The sequence below is a fragment of the Silurus meridionalis genome, chromosome 2, assembly GCF_014805685.1.
Source record: "Silurus meridionalis isolate SWU-2019-XX chromosome 2, ASM1480568v1, whole genome shotgun sequence".
Lineage (NCBI taxonomy): Eukaryota > Metazoa > Chordata > Actinopteri > Siluriformes > Siluridae > Silurus > Silurus meridionalis.
Genome location: NC_060885.1, coordinates 32,091,412 through 32,109,248, shown reverse-complemented (window position 1 = coordinate 32,109,248; position 17,837 = coordinate 32,091,412). Strand labels below are relative to the sequence as shown.

Sequence of the window (17,837 nt, the reverse complement as noted above, 5' to 3'; positions counted from 1 at the left end):
TTCCTGCTGCTTTATTTTCCGTGGAAAATCAAGATAAAGCTAACCGTCACCCACACCTAGGTTATTTCCACCAGTGATCGATGAAACGTTTCATATTATGAACTACTCCATTGTAAATCCTGTCTTGTGGGAACAGAAGAAAGACCCACGGTAATGGCGCTACAGTAGCGAGCGTAGCCGTACTGTGTGGTCAGCTGGAAACCGTTAAAGGCTTTGACAACCTTTATTACAAGCTTTAACGTTCAGGACTACACGCAGTTAGAATAACGAACGCATGACACGTTCCAGATCAGCACAAAACCCCCTATTCACTTTTCTTTCTTGTGGTGCTTTCTTTTTTTTTTTGTATTTTATTTTATGTGGATTTTTTTCTTTCCTTACACAATGGGTAGTATGTGGTTTTAGTTAACTGCTTTTAGCTGCAAAACATATAAAACACAAAACCTTAAAGACCTCCAGTGGGAATTTGTTTCCTTTTTTTTATGTTTTTTTCAGCACTCAGGTAGAAAAACCAATCGCATGAACGTCATTCTCTGCGTCTGTAACGGAAAAGAAAGATCTTTGAAGTGTAAAGAAGTTTTCTAGATGAAACAAGCTGCTGCGTATTCACTTGATTCTCGCATATGGGTTGGTTTTAATAATTTACTGATGGGTTCTTTGGGGAACCAAAATGGTTCTTCCTGTCTCTTTTATGTTTGAGTGGGGGTTGAAACATTTTTTTCATGAATGGTTCTACAAAGCATCTTCGGTTTATTTGTAGTACCAGAAATGGTTCTTAATAGTGTTCAGCAAAAAAATTTGTTTTTATTTATTTATTTATTTTTTTACCGAAATGTTCTTTGTGGAACAAAAAATGGTTCTTGTCTGGCATCACTGGTTCTTCCTGGCACTTTTATGTTTGAGTGTAAGTCGGAAATTTTTTTATGAATGGTTTATACAAAGAATCTTTGGGTTTCTTCGTAGTATTAGAAATGATTCTTTATGTTGCTCAGCAAAATAAGTATTTTTGTAAGAACCATATAATGAAAGGTTCTTTGTGGAACCAAAAATGGTTCTTGTCTGGCATCACTGGATCTTCCTGGCACTTATGTTTTAAGAGTTTAGGTTGGAACAATTTTCATGAGTGGTTCAACAAAAATTCTTTGAGTTTATTTGTAGAAATGGGTTACTGATTGGAAGCGCTGGTATTGCAAAACTGCCACTCATTGGGCCCTTGAGCAAGACCCTTAACCCTCTGGGTGTGTGTGTGTATATATATATCTCAGTACTTGTGTGTTTTTTGGTTCCCTCATCCCTCATTCCCTCATTTTTTGGTATCTGTATGCTATTATATTTCAAATCAAAGCCACATGCAGATCTTTGAAGTTCATTGTCAGGTTCTTTGTCTTTATTTTTGGCTTTCCCTGTAGTCCTTCGCTTTCCTGAGGCACTGCATGTTATTTTTTGAAATATCTGTCCGATCTTGAGTAAAGACTGGATGCATTTACATGATTAATAAAAACAGCCCCTGACGATTATCTGTGAATATTTTGCTTATTCACAGAAATTAGGGTTAATCAGGGCTCCTGAGTGACAGAATTGACATCTGGAAAAGCATAGTTAAGCGTGTATTTTCGAAGGTGGGGAAGACGGATAGTTTCTCTCTCCTAGATGGTTTTCGGCGTTTGGAGGGATCTAATCGCAGACGTCTGTGGGCAGTTAAGTTCGGTGCGTTCAGCCGTCCCCACGTGACTGGAAATGATGATTGAGATTGGCTACATGTGTCGTAGCGGAAGCATGCGTTATCCCTAACGGTTTTAGGTTGACACAGTGTCACAGCCTCAAATTTTAGAATTAACACAAGGCTACTTGTATGGAAAATGAAGAGCTAGGCCGGACTGGGCTTTTGAATCCCACTAGAGTTTTGTTTCTCGAATTGGTTTATAGTGTGGAGTTTTGTTCAGAGTTTTAATTTTATGGAACCGAAAAACCACAAGAAGCTATAAAGCTGACATTTGACTGACATTTGACTTCAAACAGCCAATCACATGGACTTGCTTCAAAAAAAAAGATAACCTAATAACATGACATGATTATTTTTTTGGGTGATTGTTCTATACCCCATATATTCATTATGCCAGTTTGTTTTCCTGGAAACCACGAGCTGTGGGTGGAGGGTCTGAGGCCGAGTACAGGTTTGCTTATTAGCGACTTTTGCCTCAGTTATTCCCCGAGAAATGCAGCATGAATCATCCACAAGTCTGGTAAAAAACAAAAACAAAACATAAGCGTTGTAAAGTTCCGTGTCATTAATTTGACTTTACGGGCGATGGAGGATTGCATAGGATTACACACAACCCGTCTGATAGTTGCAAATACTTTGGATGACAACATGGTAGTGGGTCAGAAATATCTCATGACCTCAGTCGCACTGTAGAATAATTGTTTAGATGCCAACGCATTTGCTTTACAGAAATAAAGAAATCTGACACCATAAGCAGAAAGTAGTCATTCATATTTACATTTTTGGCTTTTGGCAGATGCCCTTATGCAAAGAAACTTATGAGCAGTAATGGGGTTAAGGGCCTTGCTCAGGGGCCCAGGAAGGGCAGATTAGTGTGGCAGGAATTTGAACTCACAACCTTTAGATCCAAAGTCCAAAGCCTTAAACACTTTATATAGTTCTAGGTCTACTGTGTTCTGATCTCATGAATGATCTTATACAGTGTGGAGACTAACAATCGAGACCACAGATAGTATATATGATTTTGCAATGACGATGGTGATACGACAAAATTGTAACAATATTTTAAGTTTTGCATAGCAGGCAAACGAACGTTCATGTTTATTTCTATAGCGCTTTTCACAATGAAGATTGTCTCAAAGCAGTTTTACAGAAGAATTAAAGTGAAACATAGCAGTGTATGCTCCGCCCTCCTCTCGCTACACACTCTGCTACATACATATATACTGTATAGTTTATACATAACGATACTGTAAATTGCTCTGTTTAGCTAAATTTATTAAAGTTTAGCTAAAAAATCTTTAAGACTCCTGGCTAGGCTAGTCTAGGCGGTTCTAGGCTAGGGGATGTCTCGAATAATTTTCAAGTTACGATGGAGTCATAAGAACACATCTCCTTCGTAACCCGGTGAATATCTGTATAGAGCACGACAAACAGCACTGCCCGTAACCTTCAGCTGCTTTTCACTTGCAAATTCCTGTGGTGAAACTCTGCATTTTCAGGGAGGAATTTGCTAATTTTCTTAAAAACATAATAATAATAATAATAATAATAATGATGATGATGATGATGATGATGATGATAGTACCCACAGCACTTTTGCATTCTACTTTATAAGTGTGAGAAAGAGTTCATCTGAAAAATTAATGTCGAAATGAAAATGTAAATTGTGCCAGTGTCAGCAAACAAACATTCGATGCTTCATGCTCAAAACACTTTTGCATATTCGAGACCGACTAACTTCGTTTCCCAGCATTACACGGCTGGCACTCGCATTCAGAAGGACTTTCCTAATTGATATTAATATTCTGAAGTGCCGATATATTAAAACCTAACGAGCTCGAGAAATTCCAATAAGCTCACGATTTTAATTAGCGACAGAGCGAGGCTTGTTACACAGGGAAACACGAGTCGGCCCTGAAGCCAATCAGACGTTTGTCATCAGATCTGTTGTTCCACCTTCTTTCTCTCTCTTATTCTTTCTCTCTCTCTCTCTCTCTCTCTCTCTCTCTCTTCATACTCAACTTCTTTCAGTTTCTGCTTCATTGAAATGATACCTGCCACCTTTTTCAAGTTTTTGACCATTTTGAAACATCTGCATTCGTTTCTTCATTGTTTTTTGCTTTTTTTCTGGAAGTCGTGAGCGCGTAGACGCCAATTACGGCACATATTTGCGTTTTTCTTTGTAGTTGTTGCAGATGGTGGTTTGGACTTTTTTTTTTTAAATATACTTTTCTTGTTATCTGTATTGCTCATTATCCACCACCGCTATCAAACAAAACATTCTACTGAAGAAAGTGTCTCTCATATATATATATATATATATATATATATATATATATATATATATATATATATATATATACTGTATATACTCTCACACACACACACACACACACACACACTACACATACAATGAAAAACTATGACAAAAACCACCACATCAGAACACCACAACACACCATGACACACGATTACCATCCTGATATGCAAATACATATATGAATATGTATGAGGTGTAAACCGGTAGACTCTGTTGCAGTGTATTTAATCCTGGAAGCTGAAACAGCAGCAGAATTGCAGTTCAGAGTGCATTAAACACATCAAGTCTTACTCTTGTGATGTCTATCAGAAGATATAAAGCAATGATGTTATTTCAAGTCAAGTCAAGTCAATTTACGTTGGCTTTATTGTCATTTCAACCATATACGGTGCAGTACACAGTGAAACGAAACAACGTTCCCCCAGGACTGAGCTACAGAAAACAACATACATTAACAAAAGGTATACACAACTGCACTGAACTCTAAACTAACAACACAAATTTTGTGCAAACAGAGGTTTATTATAATTAGATTTATTATAATAACCAATAATAGAATGAATAATTTATAATATTTCTTAATAATATTTATACTACAGCTATTGATAATCTTTATTGCAGAAATATATAAAGAACCTTCAGTGTTCTATATAAATATTGATAAAAATAGGAGGAGCGATTTGAAGTTTTCTCTTGGTTTATTTGCTGTTGCTTATAAAACACGCATACATAACCAGTTATTTAATACAAAAAATCATGAGAATGAAACATAAGGAGCCCATTTTGACTTTTTCTGATTTTGCCTTTCCAGATGTTGCCTTACCTTCCTAGATGTTATTAAGTCTTTTAGGATTTTTTTTATTGAAAACTACAATTTCTCTTATTTGGGAAAGACTCCCATAGATTCATACCAATCAGAACATTATCTTTCCAGAAACTTCCAATTGCTGTTTGGTTGAGACCAGGTATAAACTCGACTTATGTATCTGTACTGTATGTCGAGTTGGTGGAAATATAAAAATATTTTACATTTTCTGGTCAAATGTCTTTTACAGATAAAGACTATATACACTATATGGACAAAAGTAGTAGGACACCACTTTTCCAGCCATATGTGCTTCTTCTCCAAACTGTAACCACAAAGCTGGTCTTCGGATTCCGTAGCATTCAATTTTCCCTTTTGTTGAACTAGAAGATCCAAATCTGATCTAGTATGGCAATGTTCCTGTGCACAAATCCAGATACATGAAGATATGCTTTAGATGGGTTTGGAGTGGAAGATCTCCTGCTGTAGAGCTCCAACCCTATTGAACACCTTTCGAATGAATGTGAACGCTGACTGCACCCCAGGCCACCTCACGTTCTCACCTCACCTCATCTCACCTGCAGTACCTGAATCTCCACACATATCTCCACACAATCTAATGGAATATCTTCCCAGAAGAGTGGAGGTTTTTATATGAGCAAATAGGGACTAAATATGGAACGAGAAGCTCAAAAAGCACATACCAATCATGTGGTCCGGTGTCCAGGAACTTTTAAATTATAAAGTGTATTTGGACAGCTACAGAGCTGCTGCAGAGATTTGCCTTTGTGTTGTTACTATATATATATATATTAATCTGGCCCATGTTTGCCTCATGAATCTCCCAATAAACAGACACTGCACTAGTCGTCGTTCTCGTGATTTTTCCCAGGCAGGTAAATGGTTTTTATTATCGCAGAATTTCAGCGGTGATCTAATTTCGGTCTTTCCGCATGGCCCCGGGCGCTAATGATGGCACACAGGCTCGGGTGCTAACCTTATTTATGTCGCTACCCGTCTCTTACAACAAAAAGCTGTCCCTGTGTCGCTTTCACATGCAGACTGTCATTGTGTCGAGGGCACGAGGAACACGGTGCACAATTAGACCCGAGCAAACGCGACGCGAAAATATTCTCTTTGAGGTGCAAACATCCGGCTGATTTCCATTCTGAAGTGCAGAGAGGGAGGGGGAGAGAAACAAATAAGTGCTTTTCAAAGTGAATATCTTAAAGTGTGATCAAGACTGTCTTTTTTCCTTCCTTCTTTCTGTTTTTCTTTCTTTCTTTTTTTATTGATAAAGCGTGCAGTCGGGGGCACAAAAGAAAAGCAGTCGTTTTGCTTCTGCATTTATCAGTGCACAAGCCACACTCTTAAAATCTGAAGGTGAGATAAAGCACCGAAAAATAGAGTTTTTTGCAGCAATGTCATAGAAAATCCAATTTTGGTTCCTCAAAGGTTTTGGTTCTCCTCATTGTTCAATAAATCGTTTTTGAAAAATAATTAAATATTATTCTGAGCACTTTTTGGAAAGAACTTGTTTGTAGAACCTCTAATGAAAATGTTCCATGTTCCAACCTACACTCTTAAATATATAAAGCTGCCATGAAGAACTAGGAAGGAGTTTTCACATCAATGTTACAGAAGGAACATTTTTGATTTCTTGAAGAACCTTTAACTAAACGATTTCATCCAGAACATCTGTGTGTCGACTGAACTAAAATATGAAGAAAATATGCCGTTTGTTTGAGTGTATGTTGGAACAAAGAACATTTTCATGAGTGGTTCTACAAAGAACCTTCTGAAAGAAAGCCTTAAAAAGGGGTTCTTTTAAAAACAGTCTACTTAAAGGTTCTTTGAGAAACCAAAATTAGATCTATGGCATCGCTATGAATATAAATGTTTTTATTCTTCCTCTCAGATTTTAAGTTATTAATGCAGAAGCAAAACCACAGTTTTTGAAACCTTTTTTTGTGCACTGGAAAGACTTTTTGGGTGTAAAGGTTCTTCACAGAACCATACATTTTGACAATTAATCGTTTAAGAACCTTTTTTGAGATTATAAATACCAATTTTGGTTCCCTAACCTGGTTTTCTATGCTATACTATATATTTTTCCCTGATGAAGAAAAGGATATAGAATATTATGGAGCACAGGAAGCCTGTTAAAGCTGTTGTACGAGGCTAGTTTAAAACAAAAGTGCCATTCTCAGCACATTTTATTATTTCCTTCCTTTCCCTCCTTTAGGCATCAGCAAGGATTGAGATCTAAATTAGGATAGTATTAAATTTAAGATAGAAAATGGACCCGTTTGATGTTCGTTAACAGAGGACGAGAGTCTATTTAGTACGCTCTACTGCATGAATGTACAGTACAGATGAAGAAGCCGTTCCTTGCCAGTGGATCGGATCAGTGGAAAAATTGGCATATACGTTTAAGGCTTTACATTTTGTTAAAAATGCTTAAAAGATATTAAAGTATTGGGACACCAATACATGGCCTTTTCACACACAGACCTTTGTAGTGCAAAAAAAAATAACCAGATGCTTTTTTTCTGTTTTTCCTGTTACCAGGTATATAAATCGGAATACTAAAAAAATATCAAATAAAAAAAAAAAAAATGGATGAAATGGAAGTTACAGCTCTACCTCTGCCATGTAAATCTGTATTCTGTGTGACTCTCAGGACACGCCTCCGTCTCCGTAGCGCTGCGATGCGTCATATTCACGTAGCAGCACGAGAAGCAGTTCAGCGAAGAGAAATCGATCTATTTATCAAATATTGGTCGCAAATTATTGGTCACCTTCTAATTAATACAAATAGTTATATGATAATGATATAATAAATATAAATAAATCGTTTTTTAAAGATGCAAATATGTGAAAAACGATGCATCGCGGTACAACTTGGATCCAATGTGCACTGAGCGCTCGTCTGGAAAATAAATAAATAATTAAGTAAAATAATGAGTAGATTACCTAATTAACTTACTAATTAATTAATACAATTAAGTAATAAATAAATTAATTAATAAAATTAATTATTAAATAAATTAACAAATTAATAATTAATAATTGTATTTCCATAGATAAATAAATAAATAATTAAATTAATAATCATATTTACACACCGGCTGGAGTCGAAGTCGTGCCTCGATGTGGGCGTAACCGCACGACGTCCTGGATTTCTTGAACTGGGATTTGACTTTAGTGACCGAATTTAACAGGTCATGAGTATCATTCCCTCGTTCCTCTACTACCGACCCCAAAAACCCGCACCACGGCTCGATTTTTATACTATTCTTTATTTCAAATGTTCTTTTTATCCTTCCCTTCTTGTTGAGAGAGCTTGCCTGGCAAAGAACAGCACATCGTTCTCTTTTTCATCCAGAATTTTTTTTTCCATTCCTGCGTTGTTTTTTTTGTCCCATGTTCATCAAAAGCAACCTTTTACCCAGCTTGTTACTGATTCAGCTAATGACACAGCCATATAGGAATAATAAATAATAGACTGGCTGCTTCTCAACTGCTTCTTCTTTTTTTTTCTCTCCGCCCTTCTCTTTTTTATGGTGATGATTCATGGAATAAATGAGTCTGTTTAGAAGCGAGAGCACCATTATTACTCCTCGGTACGGCGAGGCTTCCACTTTGCACATTAGGAGTAACAAGACGAAGGCAGAGAAAAGCAGCTTTTTGAAGGAGAGACGCCGCGAAATCATTCTAGCGTGTACGTTTCAGACTCATAACAGACGTCTGTTGTTTTGCACAGTCGAGTCTATTAAAGCAAATCTTTTCATTCTTGAGGTGATCAACAATTCATTCTGACTCTTTGGAGGAAAAACTCTCTGATTAGGATGAGTGGCAAAAATATTATGACACCTCATGAATTCTGCATTATTTTATATCGCGAGGTTTTGCTTTCATACTAGATACAGCATGGCCAGAAGTTTCATCCGACAACGTGTTCATGTCATGTTCTGGAAAGACGTTCCACTAGATCCACCTCTAATTCATCCTTGAAGGTCTTCAATAGTGTCTCCGAACACCATTAGATGTTAGATGGACTTTCTTGTGGTTGAATGAGCACAAATCTCCACAAACACAATCCAAAAAAATAAAAAATAAAAATCTTTCTAGAAAAGTGAAAGTTTTTACAGAGTTAAGAAGAAATGCATCTGGAAGCACGAATGGATGTGATGGTCGGGTGTCCGCAAACTTTTGACTGAACAATGAAGTGGAGTCCATTGGAGTCAAAAAGTAATGTGACTATGATCCTGGTGTCTCAACACTGCATTTTAATCATAGTAACATTCATTTTCGGGGAAGGCAAAATTAAAGAAGACCAAAAAAAAACAAAAAACAAAAAACGAGGGACAGGGATTTGTGTGGAATTCCACACAATCGCTCTCAACGCTTCTCATGAACTTTTGCATGAGATCGATTTGGATAAACAGAGCATTACCTCCAGCCCAGAGTACTTTCAAGTCGGGAACGTAATTGAGGCGCGCGTAATAGAGGCGTGCTTTTTCTCCTGCTTCTATTTTGTGCACTCGTTGTGCACTAGAGCAGATAGAGATATATGGTTGTATTTATGGTGGTGAGAGAACTGACCCCACCTTGCTCTGGTAATGGAGGAAAGCTTTGATCACATCCACTTTCTTGTCTGGGCCTCTTTATTTGTACTCCAAAAGCCCTGCATGTGTGTGTGTGTGTGTGTGTGTGTGAGTAACTGTGTGTCTGAGAGAGTGAAGTGTGTGAGATGAGAGCTTCGTTCTGGTCCTCTGCTTTGCTGCTCTGTACTCCACACAGAGGCTCCTCGGGGAACACTCGTGGCAATAAAGAGCAAAAAGGAAGAAGTTATCACACGGTGCTGCGTTCAGGCCAAGGGAAGAAAAAAAAGGGGACAAAATCATGTATTTTTAATGAGCAGCAAATAAGAAACATCTCTGTCTTTGTTTTTTTTTTTTGTTTAGTTTTTTTTACTTTTTATGTCTCCTCATCTAGAAGGAAGTGGGGTGGGGTGGAAGCTGAAGATTTCCATTTGTGCTATTCTCAGGAGCGAATAATAAAAAAAAGAGCCTTATCATTTCCCACAAGAGTTGCTTCAATTTAACGCTGAGCTTTGCAGTCGTGTGGCCGATATTTTCATCCTTCGCCGAGTCTGCTTCATGTGTGTGTGTGTGTGTGTGTGTGTGTGTGTGAGCGCATGCGTGTGTGTGTAGGGAGGCAGAACAGTGCCGGAGAATACAGCCAGCATTAAGACTCGACTGTCGGATCTTGTTAAGCTGACTTGTTAGGCTGTGAAGTAGAAATGCACGTGGGTGCACGTTTGCGTCTGTGTGTTTAGAGGGCTTAACAAGCCAGTTTCCACTCGAATGTGCTTTCGAATTGCTGAGTTTAAGCGAACCACCATGGCAGCGTGCAGTACTGCCAACTCAAGCGACTCAAGATTGTCTAAAAAATATTATTTTTTTCTTCGAATTATGTCAAATTAATCATTCAATCATTTCCATCTTTTATACACTATATGGAGAAAATATTTGGGGCACTGAATATAATGTAATATAATATGGATAAATGTGGAACCTGATGGGAAAAGGTTATAATCCGAAATGAAGCTGTTCGTCTTTTACAGTTCCTGGAAAAAAGCAGAAACCAAAAAAAAAAAACAAAGTCAGAAGCTGGAGTTGGTTTGGGAGGCTGCGTTTCTCCCTCGGGGTTATATCAGGCCGTGTATTGCTCCATTTATTCAGCCGAATGATCTAAAGTGACTTTAGCAGGCTTGAAGCTCTTGTGATTTTGATGGATTTAAATCAGAATTTTTTTTTAAATACTGAGAATTTTTACAGAAATCAAATAAAGTACAGTGTCACACCGAGTGTTTCGTTTACAATCTGGGGCACTCTAAATATTATTTTCCCTTAACATTGGAAAAGAGTGGATTTTACTCACAGAATCTTTTTTAACAGGAAGACAGACAGACAGACAGACAGACAGACAGGCAGGCAGGCAGACAGACAGAGCGGCAGGCAGGCAGACAGACAGAAAGGCACGCGGGCGGGCGGGCGATCGAACGGGCGGGCGGACGGACGGACAGACGGACAGACAGACAGACAGACAGATAGATAGATAGATAGATAGATAGATAGATAGATAGATAGATAGATAGATAGATAGATAGATAGATAGATAGATGTGTCTAAGGCACAATCTATGGAAAGAAATATGGGATATATAAGTTTACAAAAAGAGATATATATCTTGTACATATGTATATATTGTTAAGAACTGTATGGAATTTATAATCAGGATATAGTGGGAAAAATAATAATATTTAGAATGAATATATATATATATATATATATATATATATATATATATATATATATATATATATATATATATATAAATTTTATTATATTGATGTCCTTTCTTTACTTAGATATAAAAAAAATGTAAAAAAACATCGAAAGATTATTTTTAATCACAAAACATTTGTTTTCCGGATGCGGCAAGTCTCAAATCAAGCACCAAAATCCTTCCTGATGCGCACATCCAGCAATTATAACCATCCATGTGGAAACACAGCAAAAGTTCCGTTTGGTCTCCTGGTGTTTCACGTAATTCAAACCACCATCATTTAAAATCTTTACAAGAATATTTTCTTCATGCTCTATGATGAGTTTGGTTTTACTAATCATAAACATACATATGCAAAAGGAATCCATATTTGTCCTTGCCCATGTTAGAGAATTAAAAACTTGAAATGTATTCATTTAAGGTACATTTAGAACGGATAAAAATGTGCGATTAACTGATGACAATATTTTAATCGATTGACAGTTAATCTCGGATATTACATTAAATACAATACAATTATCAATTCAATAAGTGCAAATTTTTTCAATATTTGTTATCATTTATACTGACTTTTTAATATTTACTAAACAATTAGTGGAATTTAGTAGTAATATACTTTTTATAATTAGTCTACTAATAAAGCTATTGTTTGCGCTTGACTTTTTTGTAATAGACTTTTTTCATTGCTGATGGAGTATTATTGAAACAGACTTTGCCAAATGTTGCTGCATGTTGTGTTGAAATCTGAAGTTATTTAGATTAAATTGCTGACGTGTTTTCCTTGCTGAAACGAGCATGTTTTTTGCTGAGGAATGGCTGTTTTTTCCCACAGAGAGATGTTCTGCCTCGGTGTTAAACTTGTTTAACTGTTGTGTGTAAAGGAGTTTAAACAAGAACACAGGAAAGACTTACAAGCAGATGATTGTTAGTTGTGTGTGTGTGTGTGTGTGTGTGTGTGTGTGTGTGTGTGTGTGTGTGTGTGTGTGTGTGTGAGGGAAGATAATGCCAGGTGTTGCAATGTTGTCTTCTGGATAATGACCAGCATTCTGCTTTCCTGTCAGGCTACTGTTACATTTAAGACCTGTATGGGCTTCTGTAGAGACACTGTGGAGATACTATAGAGATACTGTAGAGATACTGTAGAGATACTGTTCAGATGCTGTAGCGACACTGTAGAGACACTGTGGAGATACTGTAGAGATACTGTAGCGACACTGTACAGATGCTGTAGCGACACTGTAGAGATACTGTGGAGATACTGTAGAGATACTATAGAGATACTGTGGAGATACTATAGAGATACTGTAGAGACACTGTAGAGACACTGTGGAGATACTGTAGAGATACTATAGAGATACTGTGGAGATGCTATAGAGATACTGTAGAGACACTGTGGAGATACTATAGAGATACTGTAGAGATGCTGTAAAGAAGCTGTAGAGATGCTGTAGCGACACTGTAGAGATACTGTGGAGATACTGTAGAGATACTGTGGAGATACTGTAGAGACACTGTACAGATGCTGTAGAGACATTGTAGAGATACTGTTAAGATACTGTAGAGACACTAGCAATACTATGAGACACTGTAGAGATACTGTGGAGATACTTTAGAGATACTATAGAGACACTGTAGAGACGCTGTGGCGACGCAGTAGAGATGCTGTAAAGACAGTGTAGAGATACTGTAGAGACATTGTAGCGACACTGTAGACATGCTGTAGAGACGGTGTAGAGATACTGTAGAGATGCTGTAGAGACACTGTAGAGATGCTGTAGAGAAGCTGTAGAGACACTGTACAGACACTATGGAGACACTGTAGTGATACTATAAAGATACTGTGGAGATACTATAGAGATACTGTAGAGACACTGTAGAGACACTGTGGAGATACTGTAGAGATACTATAGAGATACTGTGGAGATGCTATAGAGATACTGTAGAGACACTGTGGAGATACTATAGAGATACTGTAGAGATGCTGTAAAGAAGCTGTAGAGATGCTGTAGCGACACTGTAGAGATACTGTGGAGATACTGTAGAGATACTGTGGAGATACTGTAGAGACACTGTACAGATGCTGTAGAGACATTGTAGAGATACTGTTAAGATACTGTAGAGACACTAGCAATACTATGAGACACTGTAGAGATACTGTGGAGATACTTTAGAGATACTATAGAGACACTGTAGAGACGCTGTAGCGACGCAGTAGAGATGCTGTAAAGACAGTGTAGAGATACTGTAGAGACATTGTAGCGACACTGTAGACATGCTGTAGAGACGGTGTAGAGATACTGTAGAGATGCTGTAGAGACACTGTAGAGATGCTGTAGAGAAGCTGTAGAGACACTGTACAGACACTATGGAGACACTGTAGTGATACTATAAAGATACTGTAGAGACACTGTAGAGACACTGTAGAGATACTGTAGAGACACTGTAGAAACACTGTAGAGACACTGTAGAGATACTGTAGAGACACTGTAGAGATACTGTAGATACACTGTAGAGATACTATAGAGACACTGTAGAGACACTGTAGATATACTGTCACTGTAGAGATACTATAGAGACACTGTAGAAATACTATAGAGACACTGTAGAGACACTGTAGCATTCCATTTATTACTCCAACAGGACACTCTGGACGTCTTTTTGTATATTCTTATACCAAGATCCGGCTCAATTAACATCCATCTCCACTTTATATCCTGTCCCTAAAGGAAGTCTAACTACAGGAAGCCGGATCTTTCGAGAAACAGGAGCATTTAAGAAGAGATAAGGGCACTTGCTTACCGAAGCGAGACTGAACGCAATTCACACGTTTGTGTTTCCTGCTGTGGCTAAGAGGTGTTAAAGGCAGGGGTTTAATTATGACCGTATCCGTCCTTTCTTTTCCTTTTTCCATCCCACACAGTACCTGTCATTTCTTCAGCCGAGGATTTTTCTGAGCTGCGATTTTTTCTTTTTGCTTGAGTTTATTATGGAAAAAAAAAAACTGTGACTGACAAACCACTTTTTTTCCCCCTGTTCTTATTTTTGAACTTTGAATTTTGCAATTTTGGGGTTCTGGATGTACCTATTTATAGATTTTTTTTTTTTCAGCCAGATTGCCTCTTGAATGCTGGTGTCCATGACTGCACAGTCACTCTTTTAGATTATAGGCTTGTACACATGTGATTTCTCTCTGTTAGAAATAAAACAGCTTGAGATATGTAACATATCCCCTGCCGTGTAATACAGCGTGTTTATAGATGCTAATCCACATACTGGAACCTTCTCTCATAAGGAGATGAGCCTCTGTATTTGCTATAGTCATTTTTTTTCTTTATCTTATCATTTTTTTTCTCTACACTTTGCAGTCCTTTTTTTAATTATTAGCGAATATAATGAAAATGTTTAAACACAAAGCAAGCCACCAATCAGAGTAGAGCATGTGCTCTGTTTCGAATTGCTAAATTTCCATTTTTAGGACTATTTCAGGGATCCAGAGTCTGCGCCGGTTTTTCATTGTACTTGATAAGAAATGTTCTTAGACACTGTTTCTTGGAAATAAAATCTAGCTAGCTCATATCTGACTGAAGATGCTTGCTATACAATTCAGTTCTGATTCTATTTAAAAAGATAATGGTCTGGAATCCAGATCTTGGGAAAGCAAACCAAACCATTTCTGGCATTCTGAGATGATCTCACTTGTTCAGTCAATGGTCTGGAGCCCACATTTTTAATATAAACGATTCAAGCACGTTTGTGTTTGACAATTCTGTGATTATTCCGCTTATCCAGTCAATGGTCTTATTATCTCTTCAGGATTATGTCCACATTTGGTAGCCAGACAAGAAAGTTAACTAAAATCAGGCACAAATTTGGGACCACATGGCTGGAAGTGATGATGGATCATAGAGTTGGTAATGTACCATACAATACTATACTTAGGTACTTGTACTGGATTAAAGGAACTGGAAGCACGAATCCTAAACTGTCCCTAGTGCCCGAGATCCAGAGATCGGATAGAGTGTCTGTGCACTTCATGATTAATATCCCCTATCAACGCTTCATTATGCTATAATTTCTGTTTAGTTTCCAGCTCTGACCAACCCGGACGCTGTCACTTTACATCAGCTTGCGAGTTGCCAGTTCCCCGAGCGCAAGTTCTAAAGCATTTTTTGCTTCCTCAATAACTCCTTGTCGTATATCTCTCAACCTGGGAAAATGAGCAGGTTCCTCTTTGCCACTCGTGTTTTTTTTTGTTGTTTTTTTTATAAACAGCTGTTCCTCATTTGTTCCCCTTCTCCCCGCTGTTAGATAAGGAATCGTCCCCAGTTATTTCGAGGCCTTGAACGCTTCCCTTGATATCAATTGCAGAGGGCTGGGTGGGGTGGGGTGGGGGGTAACTAAAAGACTAAAAGAAAAGGGAATAAAGGGGAAAGATGAAAGGAGTGGCTCGGTGTGACTCACAGCACACAGGGAGAGGAATATTAAAAGAAAAGAAATAAAACAAGCCAGGCACAAGATTTCTGTTCTGCCTTGCAGGCGAACACATTTACAAAAGTCCCTGCCGAGATGAGATACGCCTCTCAGGCTCTGTTGGATGAGCGCATACCATTAAAGACGCTGCCTTTCTCGTCTCATCTCGTCTCGTCTCGGGCCTCCTGCACGTCGCCGCGTTGCTCTCGATGGTGTCAAATTGATTAGCTTCCATGCTTTTGAGACACTGACTTTTAGCGGACTCGATGAAGTGGATTTCCATAATGTCAACTTGTGCTGCAGTGGCTCTTAACTAGACAATTGCGTAATCCGTTTGTTTATGAACAATGCATTGTCACAGTCTGTCATAGGTGGGACTCCTGTAGGTGTAGATCTATTTATCCATCTGCCTGTCTGCCTGTCTGTCTGTCTGTCTGTCCGTCTGTCTGTCTGTCTGTCTGTCTGTCTGTCGGCCTACCTACCTACCAAGCTGTCTGTCTGTCTGTCTGTCTGTCTGTCTGTCTACCTACAAACCTACCTACCTACCAAGCTGTCTGTCTGTCTGTCTGTGTGTCTGTCTGTCTGTCTGTCTGTCTTTATCTATATATATACTGTATATATATTTATACACACACTCATTGGGTGGTTAATAGACTACAACCTTTGATAGCATATTAGCAAAACAAGTTAGCATTATAAGCTACATCCTCTCACTAGGCCTGGCAGCGATCTCTTCTCTTTCCTTCCCAGCTTTATTTTTTTGCATAATGTCCCTAAACACATTTATAGGGGAAGTAGAAGCTCACAGGTTAATGCTTTGTGTTGCTGATCAGAAGGTTTAAGCCCCTGTATCACCAAGCCGCCACTCTCGTGGCCCTTGAGCAAGGCCCTTAAACCTGTGTGATCCAGCGGCACTGTATCATAGCTGACTCTGTATTCTGACCCTAGTTTCCAAGAAGAATTTCACTGTGCTGTGTAAAAAGCATAAAACTATACTAACTGTGGGTACGTACTACATTTGTAAATAAGAGGTTCTAAATAGGTCAGTTCACAAACTCCCCAGGATTCAGTCTGAGGAATTATTTAAACCAGCGGTTTGGATTGTAGCTGCCTTTGTTGCACGCTGTACAATTTAATCTTTTTTTATTATTGTTATTATCCTATAACTCTCAGTCAGATTGATGATATAGGGTGTGTTTAGACTCTCAGACCGAGGCAACCGCCATGAAAGGAGGTCTAAATGAACGAAATACAGTAAAGGAAAAAAAATCTCAGCTATATTTAAAAAATAAAACACAGTCCAGATACTAAGCATGCCAGCTGGAAGCTTTTAACCCCCTTTTTTTTTTATCTTTCACTTCTATTTAGTGTTTGCTCAACAAAGTGCTTGACGAAATGCACGTCTATATCAACAGGGAAAAAAAGAGCGCTTTTTGTCCTTCCGCCCACGCACACACTTACAACACTGTAAACTGTCACACACTGCTTTACATCCAAAAACATCGCCTCATGTTGTTTTTTTTTCTTTTTTCCTGTGAGGAAAAAATGAGCTCGATCAACACCTTTCGTCGTGTCAAATTTCTGCCTCCGAACTGCTCCGTTACAGCCGTTCCTCTTTGTTGTTTTTTTCTTTTTTTAATATTTGATTATTTTGCATTGCTTAAATGCTACTGTACTAATTGTGATTAATGTTCATGAAGACTGTACCTTCTCCGAACTGCATTTAAGAAGGAATTATTTTTACAGCGTCCGAATTAACGTTTATTTTCCCCGCCTTTAATCAGCCGCTTTTAAAAACGAGGGCCTTTCTTGATCTCGCCGTTCCTTGAACGTAGAAACAGGGGATTTTGTTGTTTTCCTAATTAAAGTGTGGATTTTGTTTATTAGGTTTAAAGAGGCGAGAAACAGCAGCTTTAGTCGCGTTATACTGAGTGAATCTGGAGAAGTACGCCAGGCGAACTCGTGACCCCCGGCCCCCGTCCTCGCCACCAGAGATCAGAAACGTAGCATCAAAGCGCTCTCCGTCCCTCGCGGCATCTGCTCAGGCTCAGGTGGACGGCCCGGCCCGGCTCGGCCCGGCATTTGAAAAGCACAGCGGCGACGGTGTTAGCTGGAGCGCAGCTGCTGGCGCTCTCGTGCTTTGGAATCACTGCGCGATG

At 38.4% G+C, this 17,837-nt stretch overlaps 1 protein-coding gene across 6 annotated transcripts in view; it reads left to right on the top strand.

Moving 5' to 3' along the window:
• macrod2 (mono-ADP ribosylhydrolase 2) overlaps positions 1-17,837 on the top strand; it is a 618,133-nt gene that overhangs the window by 140,977 nt on the left and 459,319 nt on the right. The window lies entirely within an intron of this gene.